The sequence below is a fragment of the Pogona vitticeps genome, chromosome 2, assembly GCF_051106095.1.
Source record: "Pogona vitticeps strain Pit_001003342236 chromosome 2, PviZW2.1, whole genome shotgun sequence".
Taxonomy (NCBI): domain Eukaryota; kingdom Metazoa; phylum Chordata; class Lepidosauria; order Squamata; family Agamidae; genus Pogona; species Pogona vitticeps.
The window spans coordinates 194,411,804-194,431,021 of NC_135784.1; the positions used below are offsets into that span (position 1 = coordinate 194,411,804).

Here is a 19,218-nt window from a genome sequence, read left to right on the forward strand (position 1 = left end):
TTAATTCCAGTTTGGGATTCATCCAAGCTTTTCTCATGATGCATTCTGCAAATAAGTTAAATAAGCAGGGAGACAATATACAGTAACTGTAGTACCTTCAGTTTAACTCACTCAATCTTTGCACTAGTTTTCAGTTCCATTTCAAGTTGTGAAATCTCTGATTCAGTACAACTAGTTGGACATCCTGTTTCACTGAAGGATGGACATGAGTCTACAGGCAATTTACCATGTTTTGTCTTGATTGCTTATATTTGTGGCTAATTGAGAAGCAAGAGCTTTTGTGAAATAAAAATAAGATGGAACAGTGTGTTATTTTTTTTTAGTCTATTGAAGATGAATACACTACCTATACGTCCGGTTCAGACCAAGTCAGAAGCCAACTGAATTGTGAACAGGAAAAGGTTGTCATCCATTATTTTTCAGTTGCTTCTCCTTCAACTGCCCTGGGCAATTGAACACTAGGGCTGGCCAGTGCTTGTCTCAGGAGAAGTATAACATAGAATTTCATATCCTGTACTAGTCCATCTAAGTAGTAGGATAGTGGTAGCTTTATTCAATCTCAATTTTGACAGGTGCCACGCCCCCTTTTGGGACCCTGGACCGGAAGGGGAGGGACTTCCGGCGCCTAGGCTGGACCCAGGCCCCTTCCGGCGGAAGGGGTGGTCCGAACGGTGACGTCAGGGGTTGTGGGGGTCCCCGTGGGCCTATAGGGGTCTTTCCCTAGAGGCCGGGGTCCCCCGTGACCCTAGGGGTGCCTGAGGATTGGACCCCGAGGGGTTGTGCCACCCCACGACCCCGTAGGCCAATGGGGAGCGGTTGGATGTCCTTGGCTAGAAAAGGGGTGGTCGTAGACCATGTCTCGGCTTGCCCCAGCCCCCTGCGTGACGTCAGGGATTTCGGGTGGGCCCGTGAGCCTATAGGAGCCTTTTCCTAGAGGCAGGGGTCCCCCGTGACCCTGGGGTGGCCTGAGGATTGGTCCCCGAGGTTGCGTGCCACCCCACGACCCCGTAGACCAATGGGGAGCGGTTGGAGGGCCTTGGCTGGAAAAGGGGTGGTCGTAGGACATGCCCCGGCTTGTCCCTAGGCCCTGCAAGGGTGGGAAAGCCCCGGGGAGTTTGCTGAGAGGCTATAAAAACGTGGTTCGGGGACACTTCTGCGCGCTCTGTCAGCTCTTTGCAAAGGTCCTGCGGTTTTGTAGACATGGCGGAGAAGGAGAACAAAGCTCCGGAGCCCGTCCATAAGCCTGCGGGAAAAACCAGGAGACGCCTGCAGCCCAAAGCTTATTACAACGGACCGGTGGGGTTCTCTAGCCCCTTGTGTCCATTAGGAAATCCGGCAAGCCTAAAGAATAGCCTACCCAAAGACCCAGAAAAGTTAACAAGAGAAGTCAAGCTTGCAGAAGACGTTTTTGTTTTTTCTGCAAAGGCGAACCCGAAGCAGAAAAACACAAGAAAACTGGCCTGTACCATGTTGTGGGGCGATGAGGAAGATGATGAACAAGGTATAAAAAGAGATTTACCGGTCCATGGCAATGGTCCTGAGCAGCAAGTGTTGGCACAGCCTCCTGATGAAGGTTTTGAGAGTGCTGAAGAAAATGCAAGCTTTCTGGTAAGAACAATTCTCTTTTTAAAAGATGGACATTTAAACCTCTGTTATAAGGGGGTGGGGGGGGGGGAGGGGAGGGGGGGTGTTTTAAAACCGGTAGTTATGGCTATGTTAGTGATGTGGCTTTAAGTTCTTTTAAAACTTACTGAAATTATGTTTCATTCCCAAACACAGGATAAGACATTTATCTTGGAAGATGGCCTTGAGTGTGATTGCTTTTATGGTCCCACGGCTCATCTGGAATCATCAGGGTTCATTGTTTCAAGAGAGAAACCATCCTAAATGAATATATAACCTTTAAAAAGCCTGTATTGTGTGTTTCTACCTTCTGTAAAAACTAAAATGCCTGTCCTATATTTTCTGTTATTTAGATGTATGCTTTTAATAAATATGCATTGTAAACCCTCATCGGGGGTAGTCAAATGATGTAACTATTGCATTCTTAGGATTTCAGGTATCAGAGAATGCAGATCTAATGCACTGTCATGTCCTTCTCTGCTTCAGGAGGGAAATTATTATTTCTCACAACATAATAACCAATAAGATATATACTGTATTGTGCTTTTCTGCAAACATTGAGATTTAGATGTATGCGTTACAATATGGACTTTACTGTATATCATAATACTCACTTTATTGTGTTCATAACATGTATTGTGTATTTATACAAGCACTGTGATTTTTAAAAAAAAAAAAAATGTATGCGTTACAGCATCCTTTTAATAAAGAGCATAAATCCGCCATACACTGTTCTTTTATTAATTTTCCCTTTCTGATTAGCTTTCTAATATCAAAATATCACATTTTTTGGATCTAAATACCCTCCTAAAAACTGAAATCTTTAAAAACAGGGGTCATCCTGCTGACCTGTAAAATAACAGGACCTCTGTGGCTTAGATAAGCATAGTTCTGACGGCCTGCAAAATACAGACCCATCTGTTTGAGTAGATAAAAATAGTAACAATCTTAGGATGTGTAGACACTTCCCTTTGTCGTGTTCCCTTTCAAATTAGGTGCCAATGAGATAATGGGTAATCACTGTAAATCATGAAAAACAGCAGGGGTAGACTGCTGTTTCCCTCAGCTAACCACACAGAAACACAGGTCAGCTATTTACAGGCAGGGGTCACAGAATAAATTTATGCCACAAATGTAAAAATGCTTGAATTAAAAAGCAGATGATTTCATTAGAAGTATACAGAAATTCACCCTTAAATGGACTGTAAAGATCATGGATTTTCGCAAAATCTTATAACCAAGAATTAAAAGAAAAGAAAAAAAAAAAGTTATGATAAATGATAAACAAGTTGCCCCTTTTTAAAAATACATGTGAAACTAAATTTCAAAATACAGCATATGACTCCAAACGAACTCCCCGCCATATTAGGCGGTTGGATTGGCAAACAGACGTTATAGAACCTCAAAGTCACAGCAGCAACAGTTTATGTATTTGTATACATTTAGAATAGTATAAAACATTTTTATTTATCACAAGGAAGCAACTCAGTTTGGCTGTAAGGTGAAAAAATAAGTCATTTCTGTTTCCCAAATGAAAATTTCAGACGCTTGAAGGCAGATTTAGTAAGTAAGCTAGAAATAGTGAAGAGCAATAAGTTGAGCAGTATAAAAAAAACCCATGTTTTAGTAAATGTCTTTAATACCATTCAAAGTAAAAAAGTTTTCCACGTGTTTATACCCAAGGAAGATTCCTAGAATCTCTCTGTGTATGTGTGTGTGTGTGTGTGTGTGTGTGTGTGTGTGTGTGTGTGTGTGTGTGTGTGTGTGTTTCAAAATTCTTTGAGATTATTATTTCTAAAAGCCCTGTGATTTAAGAATGTATGCGTTACAGCATCCTTTTAATAAAGAGCATAAATCCGCCATACACTGTTCTTTTATTAATTTACCCTTTCTGATTAGCGTTCTAATATCAAAAATATCACATTTTTTTTTTTTTGGATCTAAATGCCACTCCTAAACTGAACTCTGAAAGAATAGGGGTCATCCTGCTGATCTGTAAAAAATACAGGACCTCTGTGTCTTAGATAAAACATAGTCCTGACGGCCTGCAAAATACAGACCCCATCTGTTTTGAGTAGATTAACATAGTCACGTCCTCCTCAGTTAGCTGAATAGATAAGACAGCATGTGTATTCTCTTCCTTTCCTTTTCAAATGATGTGTCATTGAGATAATGGGTAATCACTGTAAATCATGAAAAACAGCAGGGGTAGACTGCTGTTTCCCTCAGCTAACCACACAGAAACACAGGTCAGCTATTTACAGGCAGGGGTCACAGAATAAATTTATGCCACAAATGTAAAAATGCTTGAATTAAAAAGCAGATGATTTCATTAGAAGTATACAGAAATTCACCCTTAAATGGACTGTAAAGATCATGGATTTTCGCAAAATTTTTATAACCAATAATTAAAAGAAAAGAAAAAAAAAAAGTTATGATAAATGATAAACAAGTTGCCCCTTTTTAAAAATACATGTGAAACTAAATTTCAAAATACAGCATTTGACTCCAAACGAACTCCCCGCCATATTAGGCGGTTGGATCGGCAAACAGACGTTATAGAACCTCAAAGTCACAGCAGCAACAGTTTATGTATTTGTATACATTTTAGAATAGTATAAAACATTTTTATTTATCACAAGGAAGCAACTCAGTTTGGCTGTAAGGTGAAAAAATAAGTCATTTCTGTTTCCCAATGAAAATCTGTCAAGACATATTGAGGCTCCTAAAAATTTGTACAGCATCCTTTTAATAAAGAGCATAAATCCGCCATACACTGTTCTTTTATTAATTTACCCTTTCTGATTAGCGTTCTAATATCAAAGAATCACTTTTTTTTGGATCTAAATGCCACTCCTAAACTGAACTCTGAAAGAATAGGGGTCATCCTGCTGACCTGTAAAATAACAGGACATCTGTGGCTTAGATAAGCAAAGGCCTGGAGGCATCTGTTTGAGTAGATTAACATAGTCACATCCTTCAGCAGGTAGCTGAATAGATAAGACAGCATGTGTATTCTCTACCTTTCCTTTCAAATGGGTTGTTAATGAGGTGCCATTGTTTCACGGTAATTGTGTATCTTTCAATCCACATCATGATCGGCTGTTGTTTCCTGAAGCAGCATGAGTCGTGATCAGAAAAACTTTTGCTTCCCTTTCAAACGGTATATAAACTAGAGTTTTGAGCTGTCTTTTATCCGATCTTCTCTGTCCCTTGCCAAGACAAGCTAATAGGTGAGTAACTTTATACATCTATGAGATTTAATTCTTTTTAAAAATAGACCTGTCCTTTTTAAAATATGTATTCATTATGTGACTTTTTTTTTTTTTTCCCTAGGCTTTCAGCATTAATAACTCAACACGCCGAGATGGGTAAGAGATTGTTCTTTTAAAAAAACTTATAGACATTGCGTAGAGTTTTAAATATATATTTTATTTACTGCATGGCAGAGAATATTTTTTTTTGTATTGCAAGCAGCCAGCTGAATAAATAATACCATCTTGATGGCGGGGTCATAGCTTGTCTTAGAAAGGTATTTAAACTTCTTTCCTGCAGGAGACAGAAATATGAAGCATTTTATGATTTTATAGAATAGATATTTATAAGCTGTTATTAAATTTGAATTTAGGAACAATACTTACGGTTATGAATTTCAAATTCCCTTGTCGCTGAGTTACACATGTCATGATATGCCGTGATAGAAAATCCATTTCATTCTCTGCCAAAAGCCGTATCTTCTTCTGAAAAAATCTGATTATGTATGATGCAAAAGATAAAAATGTAAAAATTCTTCCATAATTAATTTTATCCTGAAAAACGTATTGTCCAGTTAAAAAAATTGCAGAAGTAACATCTGGCAGACTGCTTATCTGTATTTTCGCCAAAAATTCTTTTATGTCTCCTTCCAATTGTATTTGAATCAAAGAGTCTAGATTTTTTAATTGAAGACTCATTTCTGATTTAGCCTCTGTATTTTCAGATTCTCTGCAATTAATTTTGAGATAATTTAGAACCAGACAATACAGCTGTGATTCAATAGCATCCATCTTGCAGTTTTTAAAAACAGGGATGTCAAATGTTCATCAGGCATGCCCTAACATGTTTCTGTTCTCTACAGCCGGGAATTCCAAGGAAAATAGCCCAGCATCCGATGACTCCCTGGGTAAGCTCATTAACATATTGGGGGTTTAAGGAGGACTTTTTTACTTTTAAAATCCCTAATGATTTAGAAATACTGTTTCTTTTTCAGAGAAATATTTTCGCAACTCTGATGATAATGAATTTTTTACACAAAATCAAGCTGTGGTGCCATCGACTAGCTACAATATACCAAGGACAGACAGGGCCCTGTTTCATAGATATACCTTTAAGAGAAGTGCTAATCAGAGTAAGTGTAATTTTCATGGCAGACCCTTTTTTTACACAGCAGCGATTTTAACAGGGGAGGGAAGGGGAGGCAGCATGGGGGTCATTCCCCTTTAAAACAAGTTTGTGCGTGTGTGTGTGTGGGGGGGGGGAGGTGGGTTGGTTTGTTAGAGAGAGAGAGAGAGAGAGATACAGAGAGAGAGAGAGCGCTGAAATGCAGCCTTTACAAGACCCATTATTTCTTTTCTAGGCCTCAATATGACGACCCCCCCCAAAAGATACAAGGAAGCTGAAAGACCGGTTCCTGGAAAATCAGCCAACATCCCAGCCTTGAAGGGGGGCAAAGCTGCCAGCGGGGGTAGGGGCAAAACCCCAGCGATCCCTCAGATGACGACAGATCCCAAGATACATGAAAGACCGGCCGGTATCAAATCCGCAAACCCACAGGTCTTGAAGGGACCCAAGCCGGTTGCTGACGGGAATGGTGGCCAAAATCCAGCGGCCCCTCAGATGGCAATGGATCCAAAGTATGGCGAAAGATCAGACGGCAGCAAACCGTGGAGTCCCCAGGCCAAGTCAACTAATGGAGATGGTAGCAAAAAGCTTGCAAATCCTCAAGCTGTGGAGGGTAGGAAAAAAGAGGGCTTGGTTGAAATTGATGGAAAGGCTTTAGCTGTATACACCTCTAAAGTTGAATGTTGGTTTAAAAATTTTATGATGATTTTCAATGTGGTTAATGCGGCCAGAGCAAGTCTAAACCAAATTATGGACGAGGTCCCTGATATAAATGCCATTTGTGATGCTATTAAAAAAATGGATCATTTTTCTTGTGCAATGTCCTTTAAAATTCAAACAGGCCTAGGCTATCCTGATGTTAAACAGACAAACAGGAAGTATACAATGAGAAGGGCTCACCCTGGCCGTCAGTCTAGGGGGAGAAAAAGAAGGAAACCAAGCACAGCTAAACTGTACTGGCACAATAGAGTTGTTAAATTGTTACAAGGGGCCAAGAAACTGCTTGCACGTAGGAAAAGGTTATCTTTGCCTTCTAGCTGCACACAGTCTCAAGAACAATCTCCAAACGCTACCCTGCAGACACCAGAGAACTCTGGGGCGATTGGGGTTAACAGCCGAGAGTCGCAGGAATACCCACCAGGGTGCTCTTTACCTTCTAGCTGGGCCCTGTCTCAGGAGCAATCTCCAGACGCTGCCCTGCAGACACCTGAACATGAGGCAGAGAACCCTCCGGTGTATGCCGAAGTCACAAATAGGTGGGAGTGGGAAAATGAAAGATATAGCACCCTACACATAGCGCAAGAATTCCGGTTCGTAAATCTAGAACATGTGACCAGCTATGCACAAGCCGTTTCAGCATTACATTTAGCTGTTCAAGAGGTACTGGATCATGTTAATGAAAGCTTGGAGACGGGGGATTGTGTGCAGCTGAGATTTGAGGGTGGGAACATGCATAAGCCTCTCTTTTCAGTGAAAAAGGTCAAGGGTGCTCTAGACGCTGACGAGTTTCTCTCCAACTTAGCAAATCTTTTGCAGAGTAATATGGAACTTTGTTTAGACGGTGTTTTACGATTAGTTGTAACCATTGTGAGACCTCCTAGGGGGGGCAGCCGCCCAAGAGCCTTACGCTCTATCCCCTATAGTGCAATTATAAATAAGAAAAGGAAACATCTAATCGATTTCACTGATGTAAACAGTAAACTATGCTTTGGAGCAAGCTTAGTTCGTGTAATGTCTAAAAAGGTCCCAACAGATGCAGAGTTGGCACATGGAGCTCTGCAATTGTATCAGGCAGTCCACTGGCCTGTAGACAAAGAGGTTTCTTTGTCTGACATCCCTCTTTTTGAGGACCACTTACAGGTCAATATCCAGATTGCACACTATGGCGACAAAGGCTGGGGCTTGTTTAAACCACAAGGACACAAGTATACACAAACGTATACGTTGCTTCTCCATGATAATCACTTTTATGGAGTTCTTAATATAAAGGGACTCTTTGGGGCTCGTAATTACTGTCAATATTGCCACAAATTGTACTCTCATATTCATGACTGTATATTTTTCTGTAGACTCTGTCTAAGAAAAGATTGCGCTTCTAATGTGAACATCATGAAGAAGTGTAAGTGTTGCAAAATGAAATGCAGGTCGAGAGAATGCTTAGAATTACACACCAAGCTGGCGGCAGAGAACAAGGTACCCTGTACTTATAGAAAGTTTTGTGAGGACTGCGGTCGTTTTCAAAATGCAGAGCATTTCACAAAGGACTGTATAGGCAGGGTATGTAATATCTGCTGGGCTCCTAGGGGAGAAGAGGTAAACCACTTCTGTTTCATGCGCCCACTTAAAGAGCCAAAGATCTCAACCCATTATATATTTTATGATATAGAATCAAGACAAGACACGGGGTTACACATCCCCAATTACTGTTATGCCCGAGCCTTTTGGGGTGAGACTGTGCGGCATTTTAAAAAAGATGCTGCTGTGAAAAGCAGTATGCCCGATTGGATAAAGGAGATCCTTGAACAGGATGCTGAGGAAGAGGGGGTGGAGGATAGTGAACAATATGATGAGGACGACGGTTCATGTAGCGAGACTGGCTCTGGGAAAACTAAGAAAAAAGCTGAGGAGAAAAAGACATGGCCTTATGGGAAATCCTGGGAGTTTAGGGGTGAGGCTTGCATTGAGGAATTCATTCGGACTTTCACAGAAGGGAGTGTTTTCGGGGGAACAACGTTCATAGCCCATAATTCAAAAGGTTATGACGGTTATTTCATTCTCAACCAGCTAGTCAAAGAAAAACTGGAGGTAGAACTTATTACTCAAGGGGGTAAACTCATAACAATATCCGTGCCGGCTCTTGATATAAAATTCCTGGACTCTCTATGCCATCTCCCCATGGCCCTGGCAAAATTACCCAAATGTCTAGGGCTCAATCAGGAGTCTAAGGGATACTTCCCTCATTACTTCAACACCCCTGAAAACGAACAGTATGAGGGACCCTTGCCACCCCCCGAAGCTTATGGAGTTCAGCACATGATGCCTTCTGAGCAGAAGGCTTTCTTAAAATGGCATGAAGAGAATAAGACAAAAACCTTTAACCTGCAGCGTGAATTGGCTGCCTACTGCCAGCAGGATGTTAATATCCTGGAACAGGCCTGCACAAAGTATCGCCATGAAATTATGACCCTGACAAAGAAGAAGGTGAAAGTGTACGATGGGGGACATGATTGGTTTGCCATAGACCCTCTCCAATACCCCACCCTAGCGGGTGTGTGTCTTAGCATGTACAAGTTCAAATTTCTGCCGAAAAATAAAATAGCAATCCCGCACCCAGACAACTATCATCGCCAGTGCAAGCGCTTCTCATCTGCATCGATCCAGTGGTTGTCTTATATTGCACATAAAGAAAAAACCAGGGTTCAGCATGCTTTGAATGGTGGGGAATTTTGTATCGGTTCTCTTTATGTAGATGGTTATATGGTTGTTAATGGCAGGGGCATATGTTTAGAGTTCCTGGGGTGTTTTTTCCACGGCTGTGCCCTCTGTTACCATTCTGAGGATTGGAATCCTCTGTTAGGGAAAACCTATGGGGCTCTTTTCAATGCCACACAGGAAAGGACAGCCGTTTTGAGAAGCAAGGGCTTTGAAGTCAGATCAATTTGGGAGCACGAATGGAAAGAGATGGTGAGAAACGACAACGATGTCAAAAATTACCTTGCTACAGCTGATTTTCCAGATCCCTTAGCACCTAGGGATGCTCTCTTTGGTGGTCGTACAAACGCGATCCGTTTGTACTACAGAGCTAAACCGGGAGAGCAAATTCTTTACTATGATTTTACCAGCCTTTACCCCTATGTCAACAAAACTAAAGAGTACCCTCTGGGGCACCCCAAAATCATATATGAGAATTTTGAGCCTGTGACTGCCTACTTTGGTATCGTAAAGGCAAAAATCTCACCACCTAGAGGCCTCTTTTTTCCAGTTTTGCCAGCCAGGATTGGTGGAAAACTTATGTTTGTGCTGTGTGCCGCCTGTGCAGAAAGCAGCCAGAGAACCCCTTGTGAACATACCGATGAGGAGAGAGCTTTGACGGGGACCTGGTGTACTATAGAACTGAATGTAGCCATAAATAAGGGGTACAAGGTTGTGAAAATCTTTGAGGTATGGCATTTTGAAAACAGATCGGATGAACTGTTTTCAGATTACATGAAGCTGCACCTTCGCCACAAACAGGAGGCATCAGGCTATCCCTCGTGGTGTGTCAGCGAGGCAGATAAAAACAAATATATTGCTGATTATGAACAGAAAGAGGGTATAACCCTACGTAAAGATAAAATTGCTGTAAACCCCGCAAAAAGACAGATTGCCAAGCTGTTTCTAAACTCTCTGTGGGGTAAGTTTGGTCAGAGAACGAATCTGCCTAACACTCAGGTGGTCAGAGATCCGGATGAATATTTCAACCTCTTATTTTCAGAGTCTTACAAAGTGTCCATGTTTGAATTTTTGGCGGATGATGCTGTCTGTGTGTCATGGAAACATGCGACTGACAGATTAACCACCAAGGGTAGGAAAAATGAATTCATAGCCTGCTTTACCACAGCTTATGCACGTCTTGAGCTTTACAACCTGCTTGACAAACTGCAGGATAGAGTTCTTTATCACGATACTGACTCTGTTATTTTTGTACAACGGGAGGGTGAATGGAAACCCTCCTTAGGGGACTACCTGGGGGACCTCACGAGTGAGGTTCCTGAAGGCATGCATATTACAGAATTTGTGTCCGGAGGACCAAAAACGTACGGGTATAAAATCTGTGACGGTAGTGCGTGCATGAAGGTCAAAGGGATCACACTGAATGTGACTAACTCTGAAAAAATTAATTTTGACAGTCTCAAGGATTTGGTTTTTACGTACGCTTCTGACAACCGAGATGGTTCGCTCCGTGAAATAGTGGTAGAGCAGCCAGGCATTGTCAGGGATAAGCGGCAGTGGTTGATTCATACAAAGCTTTTAAGGAAAACTCAAAAGGTGGTTTATGACAAAAGAGTGATTGTCGAAGACTTTAAAACCCTACCTTATGGCTACTGAACTAAATACGTTGTGGGTTCATCCTTTTTCAGCTATCCTAGCAGGACCCAGTGGTTGTGGAAAAACATTTTTTATTAAGAATATGCTTGACAACGCGCGCAATGTATTTTCTGACATGCCTGAAAATATTATCTGGTGTTATGGATGCTGGCAACCTGTATATAAGACTCTTCTCTGTAAATATCCCTGTATTCGTTTTGTAGAAGGCTTGCCGGAAAAGTTTGATGATGATGTTCTGTTACCCCCCACTAAAATAAACTTCTTGATTTTAGACGATTTGATGCAGTCTGCCTCTGATAATAAGGAAGTGGAAAAGTTATTTACACAATATGTGCATCACAGGAACGTAAGTGTTTTTTTAATTACTCAGAACATTTTTTCCCAGGGAAAATCTGCCCGATCCATTAGTCTGAACGCAAAGTTTTTAGTCCTCTTTAAAAACCCCAGGGATAAGCAGCAAATTGCCACACTAGCCCGTCAGATGTATCCGCGAAATGTACAGTTCTTCATGGAAGCTTTTGCAGATGCCACAACTCCTCCTCACGGTTATCTGTTGGTAGATTTAAACGCCAATACCCCTGAACCTTACAGACTGAGAACAGGCCTTTTCCCACCGGACTGGCCTGCTGTGTATACCTTGAAGAAATCTGCTCCAGGCAACAAAAGACGGCTGCTTTGAAACCCTTTTCTTCATTGAAGCCGATTCAGCAGTCGGATAACATGTCTGAACATATAAGGAGAAACCTGCCACTTTTGAAGCTCCTTATTAAGGCCCCCCTGCGGCAGAGAAAAGCCATTTTATGTGCTGCTTCGGATGATCTGGTCACTGCCATTTCAGAGATTGCTCTGAATACTTTAAAAGGAAAGATAGCTCTAACGCCTAATCAGGTACGTGTTTTAAAGAAGAAACGAACACTAATTAAAACCTTGAGTAACAAGAGGGTACCCCTACGGCGGAAAAAATACCTGGTGAAGCAGTCTGGAGGTTTCCTGGGACCCTTATTGGGCATCGCTGTCCCTCTAATAACCAGTCTTTTAACTAATAAGTAATGGATTATGCTGAAAAGATGTATCTGGTCCCCAGTGCTCAGCTACAAGAGCTGAGGGGTGTACCAGAAAACATCAGGGCCACCACGGTCAGACGCTTGGATTCTGAGATGAGAGAGATTCTCTTAAGGTCAGACTTGTCAGAGTATGAAAAAGCTAAGCTTTACAATGGCGTTCTACAGCGGTTTTTAACGCTGACCAGGCAGGAGGATATGGAAAAAACAATGCAACCGCCCCCACAGCCCGCCGCTCCTCCCCCCTCGTCACCGGTCCCTCAAGAGGCCCTACCCGAGGTTATTCAAGAGGTGTTAGACAGTCTGCCCAACCGTTACAAGAAAAATGCAGAGATTTTGCTAAGTAAATTAAGGCGACATCAAGACATCTCTTCATGGGATGACAAAGGGGCCTTCCGGTACCGGGGGGAGCTCTTACCTGGCTCTAATATTCTGGACCTGGTCAGAGGCATCACCCAGTCTACAACCCTTTCTGATAAGAGAAAACCCAAGGGGTGGGACGTTTTTCTTAAAGCTCTGGCCGAACTGAACATCCCCACATCTATCGCGGGAAATTCAGCCGTTAGAGAACAATTAGAAGCGCTGAAAACAGCACCGCCGTCTTCTTCCTCCCCGCCTGCCACATCCGCTGTTGTCCGACCCAAGAAACAGTTCAAGAGACCGGAATGGCTGCGCGTCAAGGAGCTTCCAACAACCCCTTGGAGACCCGTGGTCAAGAAGCCTGAATGGCTCACTTTATAAAATACATTAATAAAAACCATGACAGATAAAACATTTAACGTTTGTCTTTTATTTTATTTATGCACAGCTTACATTTTTTATGTTTTACACAGGGGTCCGCAGGCTTGAATATGATGAAACGGGTGGCATGCGGGGGGTGCTCTTTGAATTTTCCTGTTCTTGACAAACTCTACAACCATGCGGTCATTTTTGGTAGTATCATCCGAGTACAACTTTAAAATTTGATCAAACTTCAGGCCTTTTGTTCTGTTCTGTAAAAAGAACACACAGTGATAGCCGCAGGTCACTGCCGAAGGGTGTTGTAGCTGTCTCTTCTGGAATATTATTTCATTGCCCTGACGCCATAAAAAACCTGTAATTGTTTCAGGTATCCGCGGGTTGTCTGGGTCTATGCCGTATGAGTCAAAAAACTCTCCAGGACCATTAACTGGTAGATAGAGGGCCAGCCAGTGTTCCCCAGGCATCGTGTGGGGGTGTGTGTTCACCACTATTCCGGTAGGTCTTTTGGTAACAAGGGCCCTTGGTAAAAGGTCGCAGGGATAGACATCTAGAAAGGTCTTATCTCGTTGTAATACGCTTAATAGCTGCAGCGTGTTCATGTTCACATATAATCAAAGAGGACGTTTCTGCTATGGTTGATTTCAATCACGTTGTCAAATACCCCGTATAAGAGCATGTTAATAGTTGCCGCTAGGGGTTGGGCAAAGCGGATCTCTGCTCGAAGATTTCCAGTCTTGATCAGAGAATAATGTTCCGAGCAGCCATGATCCGGTGTCAGATCAAAGGCATATAGGGTGTATCCGTGTCCAAATTCGTTAGGGGTGATGAAAATGTCTTGGTCCTTCATGGCTTTTCCGGAGGTTTGTACCAACTGCATGTACTCTCGGACATAAAGGCCGTTTGCATAATCCGGCTGGAGGGGCTTTGCTGGAACTTGCACCCCATCAACGTACAAGGCGATAAAATTAACATTGAAATGTTGGAAATTGTAAGGGTTTTTGTCATAGGCTCCGCTGAAAGCATCATTGTCAACAAAAGTAATGACGAGCTGTTTCGGCAACTGTCCCAGAAAAAGGTTTTCTTGATTGCACACAAGGCTTCCTGCCGGTATACTGAACACTTTCATTCCCACGCGTTCAACGGGGTATTTTGCATTAGATGCAAGAAGGGCCTCTGCGTGTCCTATGCGAACCCCCGGGGACACTTTCACCCTTTTGACAAACAGAGAGGCGTTTAAAATATCCACTTTGTACCTCTCTCCATCATCACCACTCATCAGGCAGAACGTATCCTTGCTACGGGTAAGTTTGATTTTCACATCTACACCGTTCAGTAACATTTTCTCCTGAAAAAATAGCTCATTATGCAACGGCCCCATCAGATTCCATTTCTTGCTGTTCCCTGTGTGTTCTGCTCTCATTCTAAAGCCCCAGTTTCCAGTGTTGTTGGCTACGGTGGTTTGTTCCATGGCTGTATAACCATCTCTATAAAACCCGCCTGCCGCGAATTGGGTACTCATGCTGTCGGAGCCGTAATTCATAAGCAGCTCTATCATGGCCCTATAGGGGTAGCAGTTGTTACTCTGACTGATGAGCCGGTCCCCAAGGGTGACGTCCAGTTGGCTAAAGAGCGCTGCAATGGGATAATTTACAAAACCCACTTTAGCATCCGCGGCGATGTTTGTCCCATTTGCTTTTGTGATCTTACACACCACGTAGAGCAAGGTATTGTTTAAATCGAGATAATCTTCACTGTTGCCTGTTACATAAAATTCTATTTGACCGTTGGGGGTTATGGCCGCTAGAGGGGGGACTTCTATATACATACAGCTTTCCACGCTGGTTTGTGTAGGCGATAGTTGAAAAATATCCAATTCAGATTTGGCACACTCTTCGGAGGAGCTGTGAATGAAAGCCATTTTAAAAGATGTCTCCGCGGCCGCGCTTCAGACCCCTAATCTTACGGCTTGCTTTCTTCTTCTTGCTCTCAAGCTTCTGACGTTTTTTGGGTGGTAATCCGCTGTTTAACCGTTTAGGAGGACCTAGGCGTAGATGACCCGCTTTTCGCTTAACTCCACCCCTTCTTTTCAGGTATGTGAGTCCTGAGCCTTCTTGGGGTCTCACTTTTTTCATAACATGACCCACGACGTCTCCGGCGATATTATGCACGGCGGTCTTAAGGTGCGGCTTAATGAACTCAAAGCCTCTCCTCAAGAGGGGAACAGCCTTTCGGAACAATCCACGAAAAATGCCGCCCAGCCCCGCCCCGTACATGTTTACAGATCCGTGAAAGCCAGGGATGCCCCGCCCTGCCTGGGCCTTATAGTACGCCCTATAAACATTGACATCTCCGTAGTCTTTCAGCACCACCATTTTAACGTTCTGCTGTTCTCTTTCTAAACACAACCCTTTCGGGGGCGAATATGCAACCGCACAACAACTTTCCCCAGAGTGAATGGCACGGGTTGGTTCTGGTCCGTCTTTATTTCAATGGTTATTGTGTTGATGTGATTCTTGCTCATCAGCACGTAATGCGGCTTGTCGTAAGTAATTGTAACACATTCGTAGGTTTCTCCCTTGACGGGGATGCAGCGTAACAGAGGTACAGAGTGGTCTCCCACGATTTGGTGCTCGATGATATCTGTATAGACGTACAAGGAGCTGAAACCGCCGTTAATGTCTGCAGCATGCGGTATTTTCCTGACAGCCACATACGGAGGGGCCCCCAAAATGTGGGCTAACTCCGTCCCCGCCGAGAATAAGTAATTTTCAGGGCCTGTGAATCTAACTTTGCCCATGACGGTGTCGTAGGTCAACCACGTTTCTTGTAGGTCTATAGCTTGTTTTATCGTATCATTCATGTTCTTCAGAAGATCAGGAATGTCCTTGTAATAGCCCCTGTGTAAATGAAAGGTCCATTTCTTTGGCCCCTCAAAAATTGAAAACGGTGTATTTTTAAGGAGTGTGTACCAACTCCGAGGATACTGTATCTCTGCTAGACCAACTTCCCAAACACCGATCAAATCTAAGGGTTTGGGCAACATTGTCGTATAACTGGCGTTTGTATTTTGAGGAAAAACCTTCTTACAGGCATTACTCGGGAGTGTGATGTAAAAACCATGATCCCCCATTTTGCTTCTCAGCGCCTAAACAACCTTAGAAATCTCTGAGGCAGACACCCAGCTGTTAAACTTGCTAGGCCAACCTAACCACTTCACTAAGTGGAGTTTTCTTCGACCACGGCCTTTTGTGTCCAAAATCTTTTCAATTCTGTACAGTCGATCTTCCCGGTCATTGATCTTCTGCAATTCTTCAGGATAGAAAGTACCGATTATGGCATCCCCATCATAATCCGTCAGATGGTATACAGGCCTCTCTTTACCTTTGACAACACGATCTACGATAAATATCTCGGTGGTGAAATTCTGCTCATACCCCTTATCAAATACGCCTTTGCTTTTAGAAACCCTCACAAGGTCCCCTTTTCTGAGTTTTGAAACTTCTTTTTTGGTTCCAACAGAGGGCTCATAGACTCTTTTCCAGACCAACAGGTCATTATGATGATTCACATCTACAGGCCTACATTTAATAGTTCTATGAATGCTATGATTGTAACTTTTAAGGAGTTGCTGCAATACATCCACATACCTGTAGGTGTTTTTAGCCGTGAAATACCTCCACATTTTTGTTTTTAATGTTCTGTTAAACCTCTCAACAACCCCCGCTTTGACCTCATTATTGGTGACAAAATGCAGTATTCCATATTTCTTGAATAAACCGGTTACAGGTTTGTTTAGAAATTCACCGCCACGATCCGTCTGTATTTTGTCAGGTTTTCTCCCGTCTTGTTTGAAAACGGCTTCAAAGGCGCTGGCCACTTCTTTGCCTGTTTTACCTTTGAGCGCTTTTACCCAGCCGTACTTAGACAGAATGTCTATACAGACCAGAATATACTTGTAACCATTGTTGTGCCGGGCATATTGTTGCATATCAACCAAATCTGCCTGCCATTGAGCATCTACTTTGGAAACCACGGTCTTATTTCTTTTAAAATGAATTCTAGCAGGTCTATGCAACGTATAGGCATCCTGATCAGACAGCCATCGTGAAACATCTCCGAGCTTCAAGGTTTTGACCTGTTTTTTGGCCTCCCTAAAGAGAGGCTTGAGACCTCCAAAACTCCCCGCTGCTGAGGGTGTGTAATAGATATTGTGCAGTAATTTTTCCCGTGCATCCTGCTCAGCCATTAGCACTAATATGATCAATGTATGGTACAATAAATGCTCTTTATTAAAAACAAATCAGTATATTACAAAAATTATACATTTTTTGTTTTTGTTTTTATTCAATCACGCATGTTTGGACAACAGTAAAAATGACAATCGTATACTTGTTGTAGTGTTCGTTTAACAATGTCTAGATATTGTTCATCTGTCGACCTCAATAGTCTTTTTAAAAAGTTATATGACTCGTCAGAAGCTGTTAAGCTTTTAATAATCTTGTGTATGTAGATCAAGGTTCGATTTGTCATGCAGAGCTTCTTAGTTTGGAAAGCTGTAATGGTGATAACAAGGATAACTTTTTTATAGCAAAGTTTCGAACATATCTCGTTCAACATCTTGGAATAGTCAGCATCGTTCCAACCTATGCACGGGTGCGCTTGTTGCCCACACAGATCTTCCTGGCATCCATAGCACCTTTGAATCAGATGTTCAGACAAAGCGTCTTTTAGCATTGTGAAGAGACAGGCCCTTGTAAGGGCCTGCATGTCCTTGTGTTTTTTCAGAGAATAGCCTCCGGCTTGGAAGTACCGCATCTCCTAAAAAAAAAAAAAAAATTCAAAAAGGGGTTTTTAGCACACGTAATAAACATCTATAGCGCTCCTCTATCAACACCTTACCCCAGGGGTTACCTACCTGCGTTTCAGAAGTTTTCTCATTATAACATGATGTTTTCCTAGGATGACACTGTCCGTCGGGTTCTTCAAGCCGTTTTAATGCTCCTGGAGGGCCGTTTTCACTGTCGGAATCTGAACTCATGTAACGCTTTCGGGGTTTGGAAAGGGTCATGCAGGCCGTGACCTTTTGCTCCTCTGGCTTATGGACGGGCTCCGGAGCTTTGTTCTCCTTCTCCGCCATGTCTACAAAACCGCAGGACCTTTGCAAAGAGCTGACAGAGCGCGCAGAAGTGTCCCCGAACCACGTTTTTATAGCCTCTCAGCAAACTCCCCGGGGCTTTCCCACCCTTGCAGGGCCTAGGGACAAGCCGGGGCATGTCCTACGACCACCCCTTTTCCAGCCAAGGCCCTCCAACCGCTCCCCATTGGTCTACGGGGTCGTGGGGTGGCACGCAACCTCGGGGACCAATCCTCAGGCCACCCCAGGGTCACGGGGGACCCCTGCCTCTAGGAAAAGGCTCCTATAGGCTCACGGGCCCACCCGAAATCCCTGACGTCACGCAGGGGGCTGGGGCAAGCCGAGACATGGTCTACGACCACCCCTTTTCTAGCCAAGGACATCCAACCGCTCCCCATTGGCCTACGGGTTCGTGGGGTGGCACAACCCCTCGGGGTCCAATCCTCAGGCACCCCTAGGGTCACGGGGGACCCCGGCCTCTAGGGAAAGACCCCTATAGGCCCACGGGGACCCCCACAACCCCTGACGTCACCGTTCGGACCACCCCTTCCGCCGGAAGGGGCCTGGGTCCAGCCTAGGCGCCGGAAGTCCCTCCCCTTCCGGTCCAGGGTCCCAAAAGGGGGCGTGGCACCTGTCAAAATTGAGATTGAATAAAGCTACCACTATCCTACTACTCATCTAATATGATTGATTGCAGTATAACAGCCTGGATTATAATGGATAAATATGTATATAGGTGTGGAAAAATTTCTATGGAAAAAAATAACATAGAAAAATATAAGGAAAATTTTTTTCCACCCCACCTTTCTGGAATGCTGCAACTCTGCTTTTCTGTATGCAGCCCCTTGGAAAGGAGCGGTCTTCCCTGAGCTTATATTCCCCTTTCCCCCACCCCCACTCCCATCTGGAAGTGATTTTCGAGGAGGGGAAAGGATGTGAAGATAAGATTCTTGCAGATAGGTGGGTTGGGCTATGAACTCTTGAGTTGCTAAACAAGCCTTGCCTTGCTCAGCTGCAAAGTGAAAATTGTAGCCAAGTTGCTCTTGTGAAACCTGAACCTTTGTGAAGCCTCTTGAGTCTTTGGAAGGCGCTTGCTGTGGTTTTTAGAGACTCGTTTTACCAAAACAAGGAGTGTCTCCTAGCAAAGTGGAACGTGAGGTTTCTTGGAATCCATCGTGATTTTGTATCTCT

At 43.3% G+C, this 19,218-nt stretch overlaps 1 protein-coding gene and 3 long non-coding RNA genes across 9 annotated transcripts in view; 3 read left to right on the plus strand and 1 right to left on the minus strand.

Annotated features, from left to right (window-relative positions):
• The window catches only part of ZYX (zyxin), a 44,675-nt gene that overhangs the window by 15,961 nt on the left and 9,496 nt on the right, over positions 1-19,218 (plus strand). The window lies entirely within an intron of this gene.
• On the plus strand, positions 1,158-2,346 carry LOC144586471 (uncharacterized). The gene is made up of 2 exons (XR_013541318.1): positions 1,158-1,608; positions 1,780-2,346. It is a non-coding gene; the product is annotated as an uncharacterized LOC144586471 (long non-coding RNA).
• Positions 4,861-5,958, plus strand: LOC144586472 (uncharacterized). The gene is made up of 3 exons (XR_013541319.1): positions 4,861-4,994; positions 5,741-5,785; positions 5,873-5,958. It is a non-coding gene; the product is annotated as an uncharacterized LOC144586472 (long non-coding RNA).
• On the minus strand, positions 5,037-5,374 carry LOC144586473 (uncharacterized). The gene is made up of 2 exons (XR_013541320.1): positions 5,265-5,374; positions 5,037-5,172 (listed from the first exon to the last, which is right to left on the minus strand). It is a non-coding gene; the product is annotated as an uncharacterized LOC144586473 (long non-coding RNA).